This window comes from Manis javanica, chromosome 17 (genome assembly GCF_040802235.1).
Source record: "Manis javanica isolate MJ-LG chromosome 17, MJ_LKY, whole genome shotgun sequence".
NCBI classification, from domain to species: domain Eukaryota; kingdom Metazoa; phylum Chordata; class Mammalia; order Pholidota; family Manidae; genus Manis; species Manis javanica.
The window spans coordinates 58,617,128-58,638,385 of record NC_133172.1 but is presented as its reverse complement, the minus strand read 5'-3'; the positions used below and the strand labels follow the sequence as shown (position 1 = coordinate 58,638,385).

General features: G+C 50.9%; 1 protein-coding gene and 1 long non-coding RNA gene across 2 annotated transcripts in view; both read right to left on the bottom strand.

Annotated features, from left to right (window-relative positions):
- Positions 1-5,204, bottom strand: part of PLCG2 (phospholipase C gamma 2) — a 142,882-nt gene extending 137,678 nt beyond the window's left edge. Inside the window, exon 1 of the mRNA XM_036993778.2 lies at positions 5,174-5,204. The gene's annotated coding sequence lies outside the window, so the exon portion shown is untranslated. The remainder of the gene's footprint in view (positions 1-5,173) is intronic.
- A 2,690-nt stretch (positions 5,205-7,894) lies between these two features.
- Positions 7,895-19,309, bottom strand: LOC108400465 (uncharacterized). Its single transcript, XR_012126865.1, has 4 exons — positions 19,241-19,309; positions 14,993-15,182; positions 11,813-11,953; positions 7,895-8,674 (listed from the first exon to the last, which is right to left on the bottom strand). It is a non-coding gene; the product is annotated as an uncharacterized lncRNA (long non-coding RNA).
- Between the last annotated feature and the right edge of the window lie 1,949 nt (positions 19,310-21,258).

The following is a 21,258-nucleotide window of genomic DNA, read 5'->3' as shown; positions in this document are numbered from 1 at the left end:
GAATGGAAAATGGTGTAGCTGCTTTGGAAAACCATCTGGTAGTTCCTCAAAAAGTTAAATGTAGAGTTACTATATGACTCGGCAATTCCACTCCCAGGTGTTTACCCCAGAGAACCGAAAACATTTAACCATACAAAAACTTGCACAGAATGTTACATCAGCATTATTCATAATAGCCAAAAGGTGGACACAACCCAGATGTCCATCAACTGATGGAAGGATAAATAAGTGTGGTCTACCAATACTATGGAATATATTCAACAATAAAGAGAAATGAAGCCCTGATACATGCCATGACATGGGTGAACTCTGAGAACATCACGCTAAGTGAAGAAAGCCAGTCAGAAAGGCCACATAGCGCATGATTACATTTACATGAAACGTCTGAATAAGCAAATCTATAGAGACAGAAAGTAAATATGTGATTGAAGGTGGCTGGGGAAAAGGGGAAATGGGGAGCAACTGCTTCGCGGGTATGGGGTTTCTGTTTGGAGTAATAAAAACGTTCTAAAATCGATTGTATTGATAGTTTCACAACTCTGAATGCTCTATGTATGCTTTCATTGGGTAAATGGTATGGTATGTGAATTTGATCTCAATAAAGCTGTTTTACAAATGTAAAATAAGAACTGGAGGAAAATGTCAAACTATGGCTTTTTTATATGAGGCTTCCTCTTTTCTGTTTGTTCTGGGGTTTTGTGAGTGAGTGAGTGAGTGAGTGAGTGAGTGAGTGAGTGAGTGACTGAGTGACTGAGTGACTGAGTGACTGAGTGAGTGTGTGTGTGTTGTTTTCAGGGCTTGGCCCAAAATTGGAGCCCAGCAGATGTTACTGAATGTACAGATGGACAGATGACAAAAGTATGGCTGGGAGAGATGGATGGTCGGGCCCCCTGGATGGCCTGATGACCCTCCTCTCCTGGGATTCATGCCTTTGCGTTGCCTCCTCTGAAAATGAACAGCGTCTGACTCTAGGACCAAAGAAGTCTGTGAAAGGGACAGTGCATGATGTATGAGGCTAGGTATAAAAGGCCCTGCAGCTTCCACTTTGGTCCCTTGAGCCACTGGCAGAGGGGGAAGCCAGCCACCATGCTGTGAGGACACGAAGCAGCCCTCCGGGGAGGCTCTTGTGGACAGGGACTGAGGCCTCTCGCCAACAGCCAGTGCTAAGCAGTCAGCTGTCGCTGAATTCCTGCCCCTCAGTAACCATGAGATCACAAATTACTGTTGTTTAAACCACTAAGTTTTGGAGTTAGGCAGCAACAGATCACTACTAATAGAGATTAATAAAGGGATGGATGGGTGGGTGGGTGGATGGATGGATGGATAGATGATGGACAGATAGGTGGATGGATGGATGGAAAGGATAGATGGATGGGAAGGAAGGGCAGATAGATGGGTGGGTGGATGGATGGGTGGGTGGGTAGATGGATGGAAAGGATAGATGGGTGGAAGGAAGGGTAGATGGGTGGGTGGGTAGATGGATAAATAGGTGGGTGGGTGGATGGATGGGTGAGTGGATGGATGGATGAGTGGGTGGATGGATGGGTGTGTGGGGGTGGGTAGGTAGGTGGGTGGATAGAAGGAAGGATGGATGGAAGGAAGGGTGAATGGATAGATGGGTGGGTGGGTGGATGGAAAGGATAAATGGATGGAAGGAGGGGCAGATGAGTGGGTGGGTAGATGGAGTTTTCAATTTTGGGTCCCTCCTAGAGTTTTCTTTTCTCTCCGACTCACCTAAATGTAAATGAGAGTCAACTACCCCAACACAATTCTCTTTTCGAAACTCTCCATTTCAGCAGAGTCAGGCTCAGGCAAACATCTATGCACAAAAGATGCGAGGTCACTACATTTCCTGCCACATTTCCTCCCCCTCGCCCAAAGTAGCAGCAAGTGGAAACGACAGGGACCCTCCTACATGATTCAGAAAGTATGTGCCGAGGCCTGGTGTGCCCTGGCCTGTCCCTTCTCAAGAGGGATCAGACTTGGATCAAACTGCGGAAGAAGCAAGACAAGGTGGTGGGGTCGCTGAAAGAGCAGTGGGTCTGCAGTGGGCACCTCTAGTTCAAAAAGCAGCTCCTCTACAAGGGCAACTCATTTAACCTCGCTGTGTTCCTGGTTCCGTGTCTGTAAAGTAGAGCTAGTGACACCTCCTTGTGAAATCTGTGACTTCTCAACACCAGTATTAATGACAGGTTCATGTAGGACCTGGGACCTGGGACCTGCCTTCCTTTTACCCCCTACCTAGCTCTCTGCTTGTCCTCCCCTGGCCCACCAGAGTATACGGAGGGTTAGCTGCACAGGTCTGGCTTCAGATAACGTGGGCTGGAGTCTAGGCTCAGCCCCACCACTGTAAGCCCTTGGGCAAAATACTTAACTTCTCTGCCTCAGTTTCCTCATCCATAAAAGGGGGATAATAATAGTAGCTGCCTTACACATCTATTGTGAGGATTAAAGGAGGTAAACTTATAAATCACCGGGGCCAGTGGGGGCACATAATGTGCACTCCATGCGTGCATGCTCTGCAAGCACACGGAGCAGCAGCCTATACCATGATCCCATTATGCTCTGCCGGAAAGGCCAGACGGCAGGCGGTGAATTATCCAGTTGGCCCTCCAGAGGAAATGCTGCCCATCCACTGGGGCTCCCTTACTGTCCCTGGGCTTGGCAACCCTCTACCTTGTCCTGATGGAGTAATGACAGCTCTACCACTCTGCTTTACCACCACCCTCCCCAACCTCTAAAATCCCACTGTGCCGTCGAACAAGAAGTCCATTTTTCCTCCCAGAAATGCTGTCATGGTCCCTAGTCTCCATGGAAACAGATGGCATCAACTGGCCTGGAGTCACGGCGTGGACTGGGACGGGTTGGAGGCGAAGCCTGCCTGCACTCTAACCCAGGGCACGAGGAGAATGGGCATCTTCGGATGGCCCTGGTGAACATTTCCCTCCAGATGGCCCGGGGGAGGGCAGTCTGAGTCTCCGTGAGGGGTGTCGCAGAGCTTCAGTGGGGACGGTTTAGTTGCTGAGAGCAGGAGCTTCAGTTATAGGCCCAGGTGGGGGCTTATCTCCCATGGATGGCCACCTCTCTGCTTGGCCAGGCAGCACTTTCCTCCTTGTCAAGACTGACCGTGTGTTTTATCTCATCTGACCCTCACCCCGATAGAAGGGGAAGGGGGGATTCCCAGCCTCACTTCACAGATCAGGAAACAGGGCTCAGAGAGGCCAGGCAACTTGCCTAAGGATGCACAGCTGGTTCTTCCTCCTCCTACACGTCCCTCTGTGCTGTTGCTAGGGTGATGGCCTTTGCGGGGCTCACTGCTTCTGATCTAGGCTCGGAAAATCAGCTTGATTCCCAGGGCAGAATCCCAACTGGCAGTACCTGGAGCATAGAAGGTGTTCTATAAATATTTTTTAAAAAGCAATGTCTTCCCTTTTTCTATAATAACAACTTTTTAAAATAAAAAATAACAATACCTAATTTTTAAATAACTACCAAGTGCCAGGCAATTTCTACATGGCAGTCTACTGCATCTTTATGGCATATTCTGTTTAATACCCCAAAGCAGGTATTAGCACCTCTTGGGGGATCTCTGCAAGTATTTAAGACAGGCCTGCTCTGACAATGCTGGGAAAATGAGGTGTTGGGGGAATAGTGGTCCCACTGGGACCTCTGCCAGAGGGCCGTGCAAAAAGTCATTCACTACAGCAGGTACAGAGTGCTGACTCCTTAAAGGTCCTTGTTGTTGATAAACTGTCTAGGGAAGTGCACTGCTTTGTGAATTTCCAAACCACCTACCACCTGGTATGAAGTGAAAGGAACAGAGAAAACCTGGATGGGAAAGGAAAGGAATGGAATGAAGGGGGCCAGTGAGGGGCATCCCAGAGGCTTCTGTCTCCTCCTGTCAGAGGTGGAGGTGGCAAGCCTAGAAGCGGGTCTCCAGGACCCGGGATCGACCCCCAGGGTGGTCCCCATGGTCCCCGAAGTCCTCACTCTGTCAGGTCTGGCCTTGACCTTCTTCCTGGAGTCACCCCGGGTCCACAGAAGCAGCTCCCAGGGGCCGGAGCTGGGAGGGGCCCCAGACCAGACAAGCCTGCACCATCCTGACCGCTTAGCTTCCGCCGCCGGAGGAGGGCCAGACTACCCCGGGCCCAGCCGTGGAGCCCCGGCTGCTGGTCCAGGGATGGGGTATCTCACCTCCACCGCCACCCCTTGCTAAGCCCAGTCCCCCAGCAACTCCCGTCCAGACGAAAGCACCACGTCATTGGCTCCTTGTGTGCCGGCCCAGAGCCTCTTCCCTGGTCTCCAGCTCCCCCTACCCCTCCCAAAGCTCAGGACCCAGTCATTAGGGATGGAACGGTCAAGGTCAAAGGAAAGAAGAAGTACATTCACACTGTTCTGCAAACACAGTGACCCGGGCTGGCCTCCCCTTGGCCTGTGCCATGCCGGCCTGCTGGTCAGCGCCCTCCGTTTCCCTGCTGGTCCTGGCTCAAGCTCTCCCGGAGTTCATTCAAGGCGTTACTTCCTGGCTTTTGACTTCAAAAGCTTAAGCCATGAACAGGGAGAGAGAGGAACTCCCCTCCAAATGAAGGGAGATTCCCAGAGACCCAGAAAAGGGGAAAAAGAAATCTGAGTCCTAGGGAGGGACCAGGGCTAGTTCCAAAGGGGTGCTCCGCAGAGGGCTCAGGCTGGTGTGGGGCCACTGCAACAGGAAGCAGTAAGACTGCAGGGTCAGATCTCAGCAGGACCACAGACACAGCGGTGAGCAGAGTGCTTCCTGTGCCGGGCCACTGTTCTAAGTAAACACTCTGATTACCAGCAGTCCCAGCAGGTGGGCACTGCCCTCATCCCACCGTACAGCTGAGGAAACCGAAGCACAGAATAGGCACGTACCTTGCCCAAGGTCATGCCACTGAGAGTGGCAGAGCCAGGATTTGAACCCAAGATGTCCAGCTCCTGATTGCATACCTCCCTGCCCAGAGTATGGCCAGAGGGGCCTCCCCAGGCAACATTTGGGTCCTACTTAAAACCCCAGGATTTTGGCAGTTCCTCAAAAAAAATCAAACAGAATTACATACAACCCAGCAATTACACCTCTAGATATACACCCAAAAGAACTGAAAGCAGGGACCTGAACAGATATTTGCACACCCATGTGCACAGCAGCAGTACTCACAATGCCGAGGTGTGGCAGCAGCCCAAATGCCCACGGATGGCTGAAAAGATAAACAAATTGTGGTCTGTGCATGCAATGAAATATTATTCAACCATAAAAGGGAGGCAAAATCTGACACGCACTACAGCATGGAGGAACCCTGAGGGCATCATGCCCGTTGAAATAAGCCAGTTACAAGGGGACAGGTACTGTAGGAGTCCACTTATACAAGGCCTGTAGAGCAGTCCAACTGATGGAGACAGAAAATAGATGGTGGTAGCCAGGGGCTGTGCCAGGCGGAACGGGGATTAGAGTTAAATTGGGACAGAGCTTCAGTTTGGGAAGATGAGAAAACTTTGGAGATTGACAGTGGTGATGTTTGCAGAACTGTGAGAATGCCACTCAACTGCCCACCTGAAAAGGGGTCATTTTATGTTATGTATATTTTACCACAATAAAAAAAAAAGGAAAAAAAAAAACACTCCAGGGCTTTGGTACCACACTGGGCTGGGGGAACCCGACATGACTGATGCTGACATTTTACCAAACTGGCTAGATGGGGCAGAGAGGCTATACACTGGAGAAAGGTGGGGTTCCCTGTCAACCTGAGCTTGAGAGCCACACCTGCTGTAGGTGGAAAGCCGGGGGCTACTGGGGCAGCTGGGACTGGTTGTTCTCAGCAGGGAGTGGGGCGGGGAGGCCTCCTGAATGGCGCAGGCCAGCTGCAGGCTCTGCTTAACAATAGTTAATGCCTTTATTAAGCACTTGCTGTGTACAAGGTTCTGTGTTTAGCCCAATACATCAAGCACCTCATTTATTTCATACAACAACCCTTAGAGGTGTTATTATTTATGCCCATTGTGCAGATGAGGAAACCAGGGCCCCGAGAGGAAAAGCAACCCACCCAGGGCCCCAGTTAACAAGTGGCAGAGCCGGACCTGGAACCCCCATCTCTTGATACCCACCCTCCTGCCATGCCTCAGCTCCTCGGCCCGTGTGGGGTGCTCATCGCTGAGGTGCCCCGTGCTGGACCGGGGCCCCCACCCAGGACTGAGGGCCTCGCCTCCGGGGCATCCTAAGGGGTCTGGCTGTCCAGGCTGGGGTACTGGACTTGGGCCACGCCCTCAGTGGAAGTCGCAGGAAGTGGATGCAGCCTGGGTAGAGCCTGAATGGAGAGGTGACCAGCCGCAGTCACATTTTTGGTCTGGCTGAGGGAGAGCTCAGGCAGCCTGTCCCCGGACCTGCTGCGCTCGGGAGGGGGTCTTGGGGAGGCGGGGATGGAACTCGGGTGGACAAGTGCCCTCGGCCCAGCTGGTGAGCCCTTCCAGAGGGTCTCAGAGGCCTCCTCAGCCACCGCCTGGACGGCTGCCATTACTGCGGCCACGGCTGCCCCCACCCCGGGGAGAAGAGGAAGTGGTCAGAAGCAGCGAGAAAGAACTTGAAAAGAGGACGTGTCCCAACCCATACTGCCGCCTCCCCTTGGGGAAAAGGGGACAAGCTGGGCTTGAGCTTCTTGGAACCTCCCCCCACCGGGAAGATGGAACCTGCTTTAACCCCACAGTGATGTCCTGATACCCTAGAGTTCTGAGGGCCTCCAGACCTGCGGCCTTGGGGAGCCCAGAGGTCCAGCGCCGGGGACAGAGCAAACCCTCACGCAGTGGCCAGCACTCAGCGGGCTCAGAGGTCATGAATAATGGAGGAGGGGGGAGCTTCGGAGTGAAGAAAGCAGCCCTGGAGTTTTGGGTCCAAATACTGGCTCTGCCGTTTATTAGTTCTGTGGTCAGACAGGTTGCTTACCTTCTCCGGGCCCCAGTTTCCTTATCTGCAACCTGGAGATAACAGAGTCCTTACCTCTAAAGGCCGTGATGAGAATTCAGTGAGGTTTTAGATGTGAAGTGCTAAATGCAATGCCTGGTGCGCAGTAAGAGTTTAATAAGTGACAGCTGTGTTACGTCAGGAGCTCTCCGTTCCCCGCCTCCTCCCTGTCCCAGCAGCCCCTGGCTTTCCACCTACAGCAGGTGTGGCTCTCAAGCTCAGGTTGACAAGGAAGCCCACCTTTCTTCAGTGTATAGCCTCTCTGCCCCATCTAGCCAGTTGGGTAAAATGTCAGCATCAATCATGTCGGGTTATGTCAGGGGATCTCCGAGGACCCAGGGCCTGCAGGTTGCCTCCCTTCTCTGGGAGGCGGGACCTGGGGCTGGCAGCAGGTAGGGGCTGGCAGCAGGTAAAGGCTGCACACAGGGCATGTCCAGAGAAAACCAGCCATGCTGCTATCATCAATGGAGAATGAATCAGAAAATTCTTAAGGACAAAAATGAATGATCCCCATCTCTTGAGGTCCACTGTGAACCCCGGTGTAGCATGTCTAATACTCAGACACCTCCTGGGAAGCAGGCACGGCCAACATGCCAAGTAGTCCAGAACAAGGGGTCTGGGACACCATTTCATCTAGGCCAAGACTCTGCTGCCATGCCCCAGATGCAAAATTAGTGTGTCTGTCTGCTGCTTGCACCCTCCAGTCTAGTTCTGCTGAAATACTCATCACCACTTTAGCCTTGCAGTACAGTAGCTGTTCACAGATCTTTTGTTCTGTCACCAAGAGACAGCCAACAGGGCTGGGGCTTGAATGGCATGGGTGAAGTGCCTGCGTGAACACCACCTCCAATTTTGCCTATCCTTAAAGTGTGCAATTCCTGACATTTTCACTGAGCACATCCTGGGCATCCCCCTCACTTCACCCTGAGCCTGGCCTTGGTGGTCAGTCTTTCATTCCCGTCACTCTTCCTTTCAAACATCAAAACCACCTCCAGTTTCACACTATTCACCAAGAACCCAACAACATACTTTATAAGAACATCCTAGAATTAAAAGAAGGGAAGAAACAGGAGTAATGCTTTGTGTAGGAAATATCCTCCTTTATTTTTCTGAACTCTTTATCTCACAGGATAATTCATTACATTAAGACTGGAGCCCTCCACTTCAAGTTCAGCAACCTCTTTTCCAAGATACCATCATAATGGAAGCGTTGGAATTTTAAACAGAAACTCTCTTTATGACACATGGTGCCAGAATTTTACACTATTTGCTTGTGACAGAAGATCAAGGAGCAGTAATATTTCAGCAACTCACACCAGAGGAAACACAATTGGCCAACTTAAAAAAAAACAGTCAACCTCCCTAATCTTCAAAGAAATGAAAATGAAATGCCATTTTTACATTCTAGTCAAATAATTTAACTTTGTAAGCTGTTTTTCTGTTTGTTCAAATACATCTCTCTATATATACGTATGCTTATAGCTATTTTTTTTTCTAAAATGGGACCAGTTTTTGTTTTTTTTTTACTATATTGTGGCTATCTTTCTAGGTCAGCAAATGCAGCAAACCTGTTTATTGTGTTTTATCGGCCATTGCACTCTGCTGTTCCTTGTGCGGGTTCCTTCACTGCATGCAGCATTGGCCTCCTGGGGGACGTTGATGGCTGTGTCTGTCGCTCTCAGAAGCAGTGCATCTTTGCCCACGTCTCTGATGATTAAAAAAAATTTTTTTTAAAGACCACTTTATTTAAGGTTACAGAGATGCACCAGCAGGCCAAACGGGCTGAGGAAGGAGGTTGTTGGGCTGAGTTAGCCCCACCAAATAAACCCCCAAACCAGTTGCGCATGAACATGTAAATCAAACCCATGCTCTGGGCCACCAGCATCGACTTCTGTTTCCTGCCTGGAGAGCCCCGTGTAAACGCCGCTGCAGGAAGGCAGCTGGGCCGAGCTTCAGTGAACACCCGGAGCCTGGAAGTCACCTCCGCCCTCGCCCTCCCACCCGAGGCCCTCGCCTCTAGCCCTCAGGGCTTGAGGAGGCCACCCGCAGGAGGAAGGAGCCAGGCCGGGTCCCCAGGAAAGACAGTGTCAATCCCTGCTGGGGACTGTGTCTTGCTCAGAATTTACACAAGCTGCTAAGACTCTTGGAGCCTGTTTTCCAAATCTGTAAAATGGGCCCCGTAAAACCTGCCTGGCTCACTGGGTTGCGATGAGGATGTGCTGTGGGAAAGGATGTGAAAGTAACTGATTTTCCTTCCTTCTGTTTTGGGTTTGCCATCAGGTCTATAGCTGGGCAGTAGGGGAGGGCCAGTCTGGGGTTTCCTGACCACAAGCGCTTTCCCAGAAACAACCTTTTTTGAAGTTATTAGTATTTTTTATTTGAATCGTTTATACATGCCTACGATACAAAATCCAAAAGGTCTGAAAGGGTGTGAGAAGTCTCCTTCCCACTCCCAGACCTCCCCTCCGCCCAGCTGGGCCCTCCTCCCCAGAGGCACCTTTGTCACCTCTTCCTTGTGTCTCCTTCCAGGGTCAGCCTTTTGTGCATTTCCACAAAAAGGCAGCACTCTACACTGGCTGCTCTCACCTGGCTTTTAAAAAAATTTACCAGTATTTTTTTATGCTTCTCCCCTATCAATGTATATGGGGGCTTCCACATTATTCTTCCTCCCTCTTTTTTTACTTCAAAAATTTCAGTACCATAAAAAAAGTTGCAAGAACAGGAAAATGAAAAGCCACATTTCAAAACTTAGATTCCCTGATTATTAATATATGCCACATTTGCTTGTCTGTTTCCAGTCTTTTTTCTGAACTGCCCAAGAGTCAGTATTTCAGTCCTAAATACTTCAGTCAGTACCTCCCAAGGACTTGCTGCTATATACCCACAATACAATGATCACATTCAGGAAACTCAATATTGATACAATGTTATTAACTAATATGCAGCCCATAATCACATTCCCCCACTGCTCCCAAGGGGTCTAATTAAGAAGTCCTTTTTTAAAATCCAGGCTCCAAAAAAAAAGAAGGAATAAAAAAATAAAAGAAAAAAATAAAATCCAGGCCCCAGTTAAGGCCCATCCATTGAACTCAACAATCATGTCTCTAGTTTTCTTTAATCTAGAACAGTTCCCCAGCCTATTTTGTCTTTCATGACACTGACAGTGTTGAGTGTCTAAGCCAGTTTCACAAAATTCCATTAATTTAGATTTCTTCAGTACTTTCATCACAACAGATTTAGTTTAAACATTTTTTGCTCTGGAATGTTACACAGGTGATATTACACCTCATTGTTTGAAATAGCAACACAGTATTCCAGCCGATGGAGGTACCACACTTGACTTAACTAGTCCTCTATCCATAGATGCCTAGGTGATTTCCAATCATTCGTTTTATATAACAGTGCTACAATGAATATTCTTAACCTTCTGTCATCTTGAAAGTATCCAGTATGTTTGCAGGATAAACTCCTAGAAGTGGAACCACTGCACCTACACAAATTGCCCTCTACAGAGGATGTAGTTACCAATACTCCCACAAATACTGCGTGAGGATGCCTGCCCCGGAAGCTTGTCTCATTTCCTAATTTTCATCTCACTGTGTTCTGGCTAGGAGGGCCACCCATCCTCGCTGAGCCTCCGTATAACAAGATTTCCTTACACTTATGAGCTTTGGCTGGAATTGGGAGGAAATCCTACCTTCCAAATATGAAGACCAAAGTGCTCTCCTGGAACAAAATTCTTGCTGTGTTTCAAAGCACACCCATTGCTCTGTAAACTGCTATTATTCAAAGAGAAGAGGGATGTGTTAAGCACTTTGCTAGCTGCGTGATCCGTGTTATCAAGCCTGCCAAGTGGAATGACTAGTTTGTCCATTTTACAGATAAGGAAACAAGAGGCTCAGGGAGGATAAGCAGCCTGTGTACTGAAGCTTGAGCGAGAAATAACTGATCCAGACCTGCCTGCCACCCCAGAAGTGTTACAGCTCTTATTCTCCTTGTATGTTGGAGACGGAGACAGACAAAAAACAAATCCTACATTTTAACTCTAAATCCGAACACTGTCAATCCCCTACCGCTGCGTTAGGCTCAGGTGAGATCACAGTATCCACGCGGGGCAATCAAACGACTTGAAAACTACCTTCCCCAGAATGCATCGCTCTCAGGTAGCTTCCGGCCTCTGTGGACTACATCTCCCAGAATATAGTGCGTCCACTATATTGCCAGCCGCCCGACTTCCGACCCCGGTGTTTCCTGGGAGTTGCGGTCTCTGACTATCGGGATCCCTAGGAGGTGAGAGAAGGGTCCTGCGGCGCAAAGCCATGTGGGGCGAGAAAACGCCGCATTTATAAGCTGGAAGACACTGTGCAGGCCTGAAAGCACCCTCTACCTCCTTTTGGCCAGCACTCTGGCTCTGTCTGTGGTGGCATGGCCTTGGGGAGCTAACCGTTGGGACTTTAATCTGACCAAATTTAGGGTCAGCAGAGATGCCCGTTAGGGTCCTGGTATTCACTTTGTTGAGTTTTCTAGGGTCTGTGAGATTCTGTCCTTCAAAATGTTTTTTTTAAAAAGTTCAACTAAGTAAATTTGAAGAGCTATTGGCTTTATTCAATGATACACAAATTGGGCAGCATCCCACCTAGCCAATTCTGAGGTCAGAGAAGCTGCACAGGGAGGAAGGCTTTTATAGGCAGAAGGGTTAAAGGGTGGATGTTTCAGGCAAGGTCACCTTGTTTTAAGAGACAAGAGGTGTCAGTCAGGAATATCACCCCGCTGGTAAAGACCAGGAAATTACAGACTGGTTAAGATTACACTCCAAGGGAAAGGTCGGAACTTCCGCTACATTACGTTTTAAGCTGCAGTTCGGTGATGTGGGTTTAGCACCAGTGACTCCGTTTGGGGCCGGTTGCCTCCTTTTTGCATTTCTGTGACATCATGTTGCCCCGGAAGCACACCCACGTTCTTCCTCCTCGAAACACCCTCTTCCTTCTAAGCAGTAAAGAAAAAAATAAAAGGAAGCAACTTTTAATAGGCTTGTTCCTACGGATAGTCAAATGGTTGTATTACAGGCAGATGCTCAAGAATAAATTCTGGCCAACAAAGTCAGCTTCTGAATCAATTGTTGAAAGCAGAGATTCTCAACCTATGGCTCTTTGTTATAACCCACATGCCCATGCCAACCCAGATCTGCTGAATCAGAGCCCAGACAAATTCCTGTGACTCTAACCTGCAGCCAAGGTTGGAACCTCAGGTTTACAGGGAAAAATGTGAAACATTCCTGTTTTAGAATTGCCTACTTTTTCTTACAGAAGCTACCGGATTGCCTGCCTTGAGAGCAATAAATTTGCATAATTTATCTCTATAGCCCCAGCACACAGCCCATGTTGCCCACAGTATGGGGTGTACTTGGGGTCAACATCCAGCTGGTATTTACCACAGGCCAGTTGTCATCCAGTGCCCATGTCATTCTGGTTATTAAATATTTTGAATACAGTCCATAAGTTTTAATCTTTGTATGTGTGTGTGTGTGTGTGTGTGTGTGTAACTCAGCAAAATTCAAGCTGGGAGAGACAAAGAATGGTCCAGGGCAAAGATATTTGGTGGCAAAACTAAGGGGTATTGGAACTTAGAGAAGAGAAAGATTCATGTGTGGCCACAGGTCATCATGGAAGGCTCTGGCAACCCAACTTATTTCTCTTAGGTCTGCTCCAGGTCACATGCCCAGCCTGTCAATCAGTGGGAGGAGGACTTACACTAATCAAGATTCACTCTCTGTGGCCGGGCACCCTGGCACTGGGTCAGCGAGGAGGAGAGGGGGCCGGTAACGCCACGTAGAAGTGGACACACCTTCTGCAGTTCAGTGTTGCGGCAGCCTGGGTGCAACCCCCGGGCCCTCCGCTGGGGGTTCATTTACAACAAGCATGTAGTGACTCCTCTATTCTCCAGTGAATGTATAGAATGATGGAGAAAAGTTTCCACAGCAAACATTCTTTTTAAAATCACTACTACTATTGGGGTAAAGATTAGACATTTTTGTGTTACGAATTTTTTAAAAATCTGTGTTTTTTAAAAATTAAAATAAAAATTTTAGTTACTGGGAAAAAATCCCTTCTGCAGGTAACCAGCCACTTGGTGCAGTGGGAAGTGTCCCTGCTTTGGAGCCAGACTATCTGGGTTCCTTACAGTGAAGTGATTCTACTTCCTGGCTGTGTGACCTTGGGCAAGTCACTTTACCTCTCTGAGCCAGTTTTTCTCACTTGTAAAATGCAATTAAAATAACATCAAAGCTCCAGCACAGTACCTGGCACACAGCAGACACTTTATACAAGTTGTTTCCTCTTGTTGTAAGCTCCAATAGCAGCTCAAACAGAGGACCTGCCTCCCTGGCAGAAGGTCACAGATCTAGTGTGGGGCTGGATCCCAACCAAGGCTCCCGGGCCAGGGGAGAAGGGGGCCACCTTGGGGAAACCCCTCCTGCTCTAAGGAACAAAGGGGGTGTGGGGATTAGAACTCAGTGCAAATTTCTTAAGCAAAATGGGGGATTTATTGTCTCATATATTGGGAATCCCAGGGAGATACCAGCTTCAGGTGAGGCCCATCCTCAGGTTTGTCTCACTCATCGACCCGTTGTCTGGGCAACAGGGGGCAGTGGTTGCCTTGGGGGAGGGGGTGGTGGTGGCTGTGACTGACAGACACACTGAACTAGCTTCCCAAGGGAGAAGGGTCGAGTCACCGTAAGGGAGGAAAATGAGGTACACGGTAAACCTCACTACCTGCCACGCGCTGTGTTCAGTGCTTGTACATGCTGACTGATGGAATCCTAACAACAGCCCTACACAGCAGGTATCGTTTTCAGCAGTCCATTTTAGAGATGAAGAAACTGAGGCCCAGGGAGCCTCAGGCACAGGTGGGGAGGGGCAGAGCCAGTATTCAGCCCTAGACAGTCTGACTCCCAGTCCAAGTGCTTCTCCACTTCCCCACGTCGCCTCTTCCCATCAGACAGAAATGAGACAGTCGCTGCAGCGGCAGCCCCAAGGAAGGGGTCCCAGCGCTTCCCTGGCATAGTATAGAAAGCAGCTTGGGTCTGCAGGCCACACAGCCTCAACAGGAAGCCTGCCTCAACTGTCTCCACGTCTGGAAAATGCTGGGGGCTCCAGAGAATGTACTGGAAATTGAGAGGACACTCCCAGGCTCCACCTGGGGCAAAAGTCCAGGCCTGAAGAGCCAGATGCCAGCTGTGCCACTGCCACAAGCTGGCTGTGTGACTCGGGGCCAGTCACTGCCCCTCTCTGGGCCTGTTGCTTCCTCTTGCAAATGAGCAGGTTGGGCCTGACTCCCTGTCACTGGGGATTCTCTCTGGGGGAAAGCTGGGGTGAACTACTGCCCCAACTGTGGTTGGCCACAAACTGCTCTGTTGCCAGCAGCCCCAGGTGCTGGGGAAACGAGGTGCCCCAGCCCTCAGCCTGGCACCTAGCACATCACACCACTGGCTCTCAGGCCCCAGAGGGAGAAGGCCCAACTGTGAGCCCAGCCTCCTCCTGCACGGCCACGGCCTGTCCCTGGCTCACCCCGGCTGGGCCTGCCCCCAGAGGGCACTCGGGGCGGTGCCCCGGCCCTGCCAGGCCACTGCCGCAACTTCCCCATCTGGTGTCTTAGCAGGTATCAAAAATCCCACTAGGGTGGTAGCTCCCAGCTGGGTGATTCTAGCCCTAGCTGGAGTTTCTTTGATTTAGCAAATAAAAATGTAATCTTTGGGACATAATCATACTAAAAAGTTATATGAGTTGCGTATCTGAAATTCAAATTTAACTGGGAAACCTGCACTTTGTCTGACAAACTGAAACCCAGGTTTGCCATATGTGGAGACGTTTTTGATTGTTAAAACTGGGGGTGCCACCGGCATCTAGTGAGTTGAGGCCAGAGACGCTGTTCAATGCCGTGCAGGGCCCAGGACCCTGGCCACAGAGAACCCAGTGCCAGCGATGCCGAGGACAAGAAGCTCTCCTCCCCAGCACAACAGACACTCACCTGCAAGCTCAGGGACTTGTCAGAAGGAGCCACGGGGATCCTCCCGTGAGAGCCAGGGAAACGGAGGCAGGGGTTAACTGTTCAAGGTCACACAGCTGCCAAGGAGCAGGTGCAGTCTTCCATCTGTCTGTACCTCCTCCTGTTTCATGAACTCACCCATTCCTCTACACATGGAGCCACGTGAGGTCAGCTGGGAAGTAGGGGGCGGAGGGTGCAGTCAGAACCTTGCAGGGCCCCTAGACCCCCAGGCTGGCTGATCTGGGCTCCTTACGGATGGGCAAGCTAGTAATGGAGAGGCAGGAACCCCGTTCTTGCGACCAGGGCTGTCGTTAATTGCGCCACCAGGGGGCAGCAGAGCCTCGGACATGAGCCTGCACGCCCAGGCTTCTATGCTGGAAGGGCTCTGTTCCTGCGGACGCCTGTGTCCACCCCCACAGCCTGATTCGGTGAGTGTGCGCTGGGCGCCAGGCATCGGTATTTTTTTTTAACAGCTCCCAGGTGATTCTAACATGCGGCCAGGATTAAAACCACTGGTCTGAGGCCTTGGTTTTCGTCCCTAATTGCGTATCAGAACCACCAGGAGCTTTAACAAATAGCAGCATGGAAACAACCCAAAAGTCCATCGACGAATGAATGGATGCACCGAACGTGGTGCACGCAGACAATGGGATACGCCGCTCAGCCATCCGGGGAATGTGATCCTGACACGTCACAGCATCGCCAAGTGAATTAAGCCAGACAAGAAGGACAAATATGATCCCACTCATACATGAAGTCCCTTGAGTAGTCAAATTCAGAGACAGAAAGTAGGAAAAAGGTAACCAGAGGCACAGGAGCTACTGTTTAATGAGGACAGAGTTTCCATTTGGAAAAAGCAGAAACTTCTGGGTGTGGCAGTTGCACCCTAATGTGAATATACTTAATACCACTGAACCGTACACTTAGAAATGCTCAAAATGGTAAATTTTGTTATGTGTATTTTACCACAATAAAAAAATGTAGCAGAAACATAAATGCTGGGCTTCATGCTCAAAGTTTAAGATCATTCTAAAAACAAAAACACAATGTCCAAGTCTCTCACCAGATCAGTTAAGCAAGACTGTCTGGGGTTTTAGCCCTGGACACTGATACCTTCTAAAAGTGTCCCTGATGAATTTAACATGCAGGCATGACGGTTAAGTCTTCGAGCGCAGGTCTGACGTTATTCTAAGATTCCGGCCTTAGGGAAGAACAGTGGGTATGCCGCCCATCCACCTATTGTGGTGGCTTTAACATCCGCCCCCAAAGTTTTGGTGCTCCTTCGAGAGGTAGAAACTGATCTCCCACCTCTTGGGTGTGCGCTGGCTTCAGTAATTTGCTTCTAACCACAGGGTGTGTGATCATAAGCCCAACTGGGTGGGCCGCCCCAGAGACAGAAGGAAAGGCCTGGGGACACCATGTGAGTCATGAGGGTTTACTGGGACTTCCGTACAGGGAGTCCAGGAAGGGCCAGATGGACGAGGTTGTGCACTGATCTAGTGAACGGGGAGGGGACTGCTTCAAATGGGGTGTGTGGACAGACTACATACTTCACAAGAAGGGCTCATTCTTGTGCAACCAGCACCCAAGGAATAAAACCTTGGTCAGAGGGGTCTGCCTCCCAATGTTTCCATTGACAGGGCGGGCCTGGATTTGGCCAGCCCCAGGCCATCAACACACCATATACCTAGCATACTGCCTGAAGGAGAGGCCATGTAGACACATGGTTATTCTGGGACAAAAGGTTACAAGTGGGCAGTGCTTGGCCCCACATAGGGGAAAAACAGGAGAAGTGATGGTAGGAGATGTCAGAGACCAGGTCATATAAGGCACTGTGGTTTCCACCTCTCTGTCTCTTTCTGATCACTCACTCTAGAGGCAGCCAGCTGCCATGTCACAAGGACACCTGAGTAGCCTTATGGAGATGCCCATGTGATGAGAAACTGCAGCCTCCTGCCAACAGCCATGCGAGGGCACCACCATGGAAGCAGATCTTCCAGCCACGTTACGCCTTCAGTCTCTTCTGACTGCAGCCACATGGGAGGCTCTGAGCCAGAGCTACCCAGATCAGTCAGTCCTAAATCCCTGATCCACAGGAACAGCCAGATAATAAATGTTGGTTTTAACTCACTAAATTTTGGGGTGATATGTTCCATAGCAATAGGTAACTATACATCCATTCATGAGCCATTGAACCATCCTTTCATTCCTTTCCACACCCACTCACTCACCTATTCACTTATCTATCCATTGATCCATGTACCTACCTGTCCATTCATTTATTCATTCACCCATCCACTCACCCATCTCTCCACCCTCCCACCCTCCACCCACTCATCCACCACAGAACCTAGCGCTCACCACCTAGTAGACCCATATAAATATTTGTCAAATGAATGCACAAACATTTTCTAAACACCAACTCCATGTTATTTGCCAAGGCAAGCCACTGAGAAACACAGCTCCCGCTCATTGTGGGAAGGGGCTGGTGCCCGGTCATGCCAGACAAGGCTGGGCAGCCCAGGAACAGACTCTGGCCCACAGCTGGCCACCTCCTGGGGAGCAGCTGCCCCACCTGAGTCCATTCCGCTTCATTTCCTCCTGCTGAGAACCACCCCATCCCTCCCCTAAGTCCCTCAGGCCTACCTGATAAAACACCCTGCTCTCTCCCTCTCTGCCCCCACCGCCCCACCCCCACAGCAAATGCCAAGGCTGCTGCTGTCTGTGACTCAGGAGGGCTACCAGCCCAGAAGAGGGAAGAAGGGGAGGCGGCTCTCCCTCGCGTTATCACCACCCGCAGGCTGGGGTGGGAGGAGCAGGGTAGAAACCCCCCTCCCCAGGTCTCGAGTTCACCCCCGCCCTGCACCTATGTCCAGGCGAGGCAGGTATTGCTCACCTTCATGCTGCTTCCTGCCCAGATCAGGGAGAAGAACTGATGGGAGGTCCTCTTCCACCTTCACCCCCCAGGGAGGAAGATGGGACTCAGAAAAGGGAAGAGGGTGAAATGAACCGGAAATGGGAGGCCCTCTGCAGTTTTCAAGTAGCCTGGACTGTCTGCTACTGAAGATGTCTTTTACGAATTTGGAAAGGCAGATTTCACTGGGCAAGGTTTGGAGACAAAGAAAACACTTTCACACGCGTGCGTCAATAAGTCCTGGGCCCAAGAGCCCTGCGTCCCTGTTCCAGCGCCTCTTCTCCCTCTGGGGTCGCCCTGAGGTTCACAGGAGCTCGGCAGAGCATCCCGAACGCCATGTGGCACCAGGAGGGCCTCCACAAACATCCCTTGGGGGCGGTGCAAACAGAACAATGCGGCCAGGAGTGTGGGGGTGGGAGGGGCCGCTAGGGGGCGCATGCCCCCCTGGTATGTGACTGTGCGGGAGGGCCGTGGAGGACGCCTGGGCCGTTTTAGGACAGGGCATCTCCTAGGCGGCAAGAAAGGAGCTCTGTCTGGGCAAGAGGGTTGGGGGCAGGCTGGAGGTGGGCAGGGAGCCTCGTGGGGTCTCGGTACCCTGATCCCTGGCGGCGCTGCAGGCCTGCAGGTCCCAGCTCTGTGCTTTCTGCTTCCCTCAACCCTGCAAAGCTTTCCCAACCAGGGGGTCTCCAGCAGCTGCGACACGTGCGGATGAAAGCCAGGGTCTCCATGGCAACACTGACGTCAAGGACCTGGGGCCTGGAACGCTGCCTCCCGCCCCCACGGCAGGGGCCAGGCCGCAGCCCCCCGCCCCCCGAAATGCAGAGGCGTTCCTGCTGGCCGGCCGGCCTCTGACCTGTCCAGTCCTGGCCACCAGAGGCAGACGGGGGTGAACCAGGTCAGCCAGGCCTCACCTGCCTGCCATCTTCCAGAAGCCGGCTGCCTCCTGCCCCTTTGTCCTCAAATTGCTGTCCTCTGGCTGTTGGCTCAGAGAGCTACTTCCTGTTTCATTAACTGGCAGCCCCCTCCCAGGGAGAAGGCGCATCTTAATAGTTACGTGGGAGGCGATGTGCCGCCTTCCCCCCCACCCCCCATCTGCTTCCCTGTGGCCCACTCCCCAGTAAGGACAGGGCGCTATTTAAACAGCTCCCAAATTATCAAGTCCATCCCTGCCACCACCCGGCCTCAGAGAAGGACCCCAGAGGCCTTGCCACTCTGTGGGCGGCTCAAGCCTGGCCCCGGTCCTCCTCCTCCCTTCCGCCGCCCATTCCCAGTGCCGGGCACCGCCTCAAGGCCTCCATACGTGCTCTTCCCTGTACCTGGAAGGCTGTTCCCTTCTCCAGCCTCCCCCGGGGCTGGTCATTTCCGGCTCCTCCTCCAGGTCTGGGAAGATCCACTCAGTGCTGCCCCCTCCCGGGGGCTCTCGCTCCAGCCCGCCCTGGTGTTGAGAGCTCTTCACCAGCGCCCTGAAAAGCGATTTTCCACCCTCCCTCAGAGGATGGTAGAGGATGGCGTTTGTTGTATTGGCTTCTGAGTCCCCAGTGTGCCCGGCACACAGTAGGTGCTCGATGCATTTCTAGAAAACAGCCTTACTGAGATATAGTCACATAAATGTACAATCCACTCAAGTAGACTGTTTTTCTGGGGGTTTTAGTGTATTTAGAGCTGTGCAGAGATCACCACAGCCAATTCAATAACATTTTGGTGACTCCGTGAAGAAACCTGGCACCCCTTAGCTGTCACCTCCCTAAATGCCCCCCTCCCCTTAGCCCTAAGTAACCATTATGGGACTTTCCATCTCCATAAATTTCCCTTTTCCTGGACTTTTTCATCTGAGTGGAATCATCTAAGATGTGGTCTTTTGTGACCGGCTCTTTTCACTTAGTTTTCAAGGATCAATACAGTGCACTTTTGACTCAATGAATGAATGGGTCATTAAATGAATGAAAGGGTATAGGAAGCAAAGCGGGGGCATTCTGGTGGATGACAGGCAGCGGGAGAAAGGATACTAGGTCCACTGTGGCCCCATGTCCAAGGAGGGACACAGCTCCGAGTGAGCCAGCAGCCTGGCTGCCCCAGGTACATCTGGGTTGTCTTCAGCTCAAGGTCAAAACTCCAGTCTCTAGGGTTAGATGAAGGTCAGATGCCAGGCCCCGACCCCCTTTCACTGGCAGAGCTACTTTCCTTCTTCACATCGGAGTGTTGCATTCATTCATTCATTTCTTGTGAATGCGTGGTTATGACCTACGTGTCTTGCTCCTGTCAATGAACATATTCTTCTTTTTAAAAGTCAATTAACATAGACGATGCGTGCTTTCCGGTGGGGCTGGAGGCTAGAGCTGTGAACCTGGCAGTTCCACAAGTCAGTTCTGCAAGAACCCCCCCAGGGTTCTCCTGCTTGAGGTCGCTCACAGGTGGCTCTGAGGAGGCCCCCTCAATACACACCATCTAGGCAAAAACCATTTAATCTGTGTGTAAATTCTGTTTCAAGTCCTGTCCCCTTAATGCTCCCCACTTCCTACCCATGCTGTCCCAGCTCCAGGTTTATAGAATTCCTAGAACTGTGCTGTCCATACAAGTCACTGGCCACGTATGGCTGCCAGAGTGCCTGAGATATGACCGGTCCCAACTGAGATTGGTAGGAAGAGCAAAACACACCCCAGGTTTCAAAGATTTCATAGGAAAAAAAAAAGTATCTACTAATAATTTTTTTCATTGATTAAATGTTGAAATGATAATATTTGGGACATGGTAGGTTAAAGAAAACATATTATTAACATTAATTTCACCTGTTTCTTTTTACTTCAAAAAATATGGCTACTAGGACATTTTGCATTATCCAGGCGGCTTGCATTCTCTCTCGGTAAGACAGAGCTAGCCTTAAACAGCCCCCCACCAGGCCATGCCCACGATGGATGCTGCTGGAGTTCCCGAGCAGTGAGGGGCTTGAGTTGCACTACAGCTCCCCACAAAAGAGACAAAAGAGCCTGGGAGGGACTCATCGGCCACCTCCCACCCCAGCCAATCTCCTGCAGCCATGTCGGGGAGGGGAGGGGCAGGGGTGTGTAGCGCCAGGGAAGGGCTGCTATGAGGGGTACGCTGTGCCCAGGAAGCGGCTGAGATCCGAGTGCCCTGTCCCTGGCCTCCTTCCCACGTTGCTGACCCCTTCTCCTTCCGGGCAAATCTGTGGCCAGGAGCTTGGTGGATACCTTCCAGCCTGTCCTCTGCTTCTGTGGAAATGACCAAAAATGCTTCAGGGAGTTTTGTTTCCGGAGGTGGCTCGGAAAGGCAGGTTTTAATACACTGATGAGTGGATCAGGCACCACCCGGATTTCGT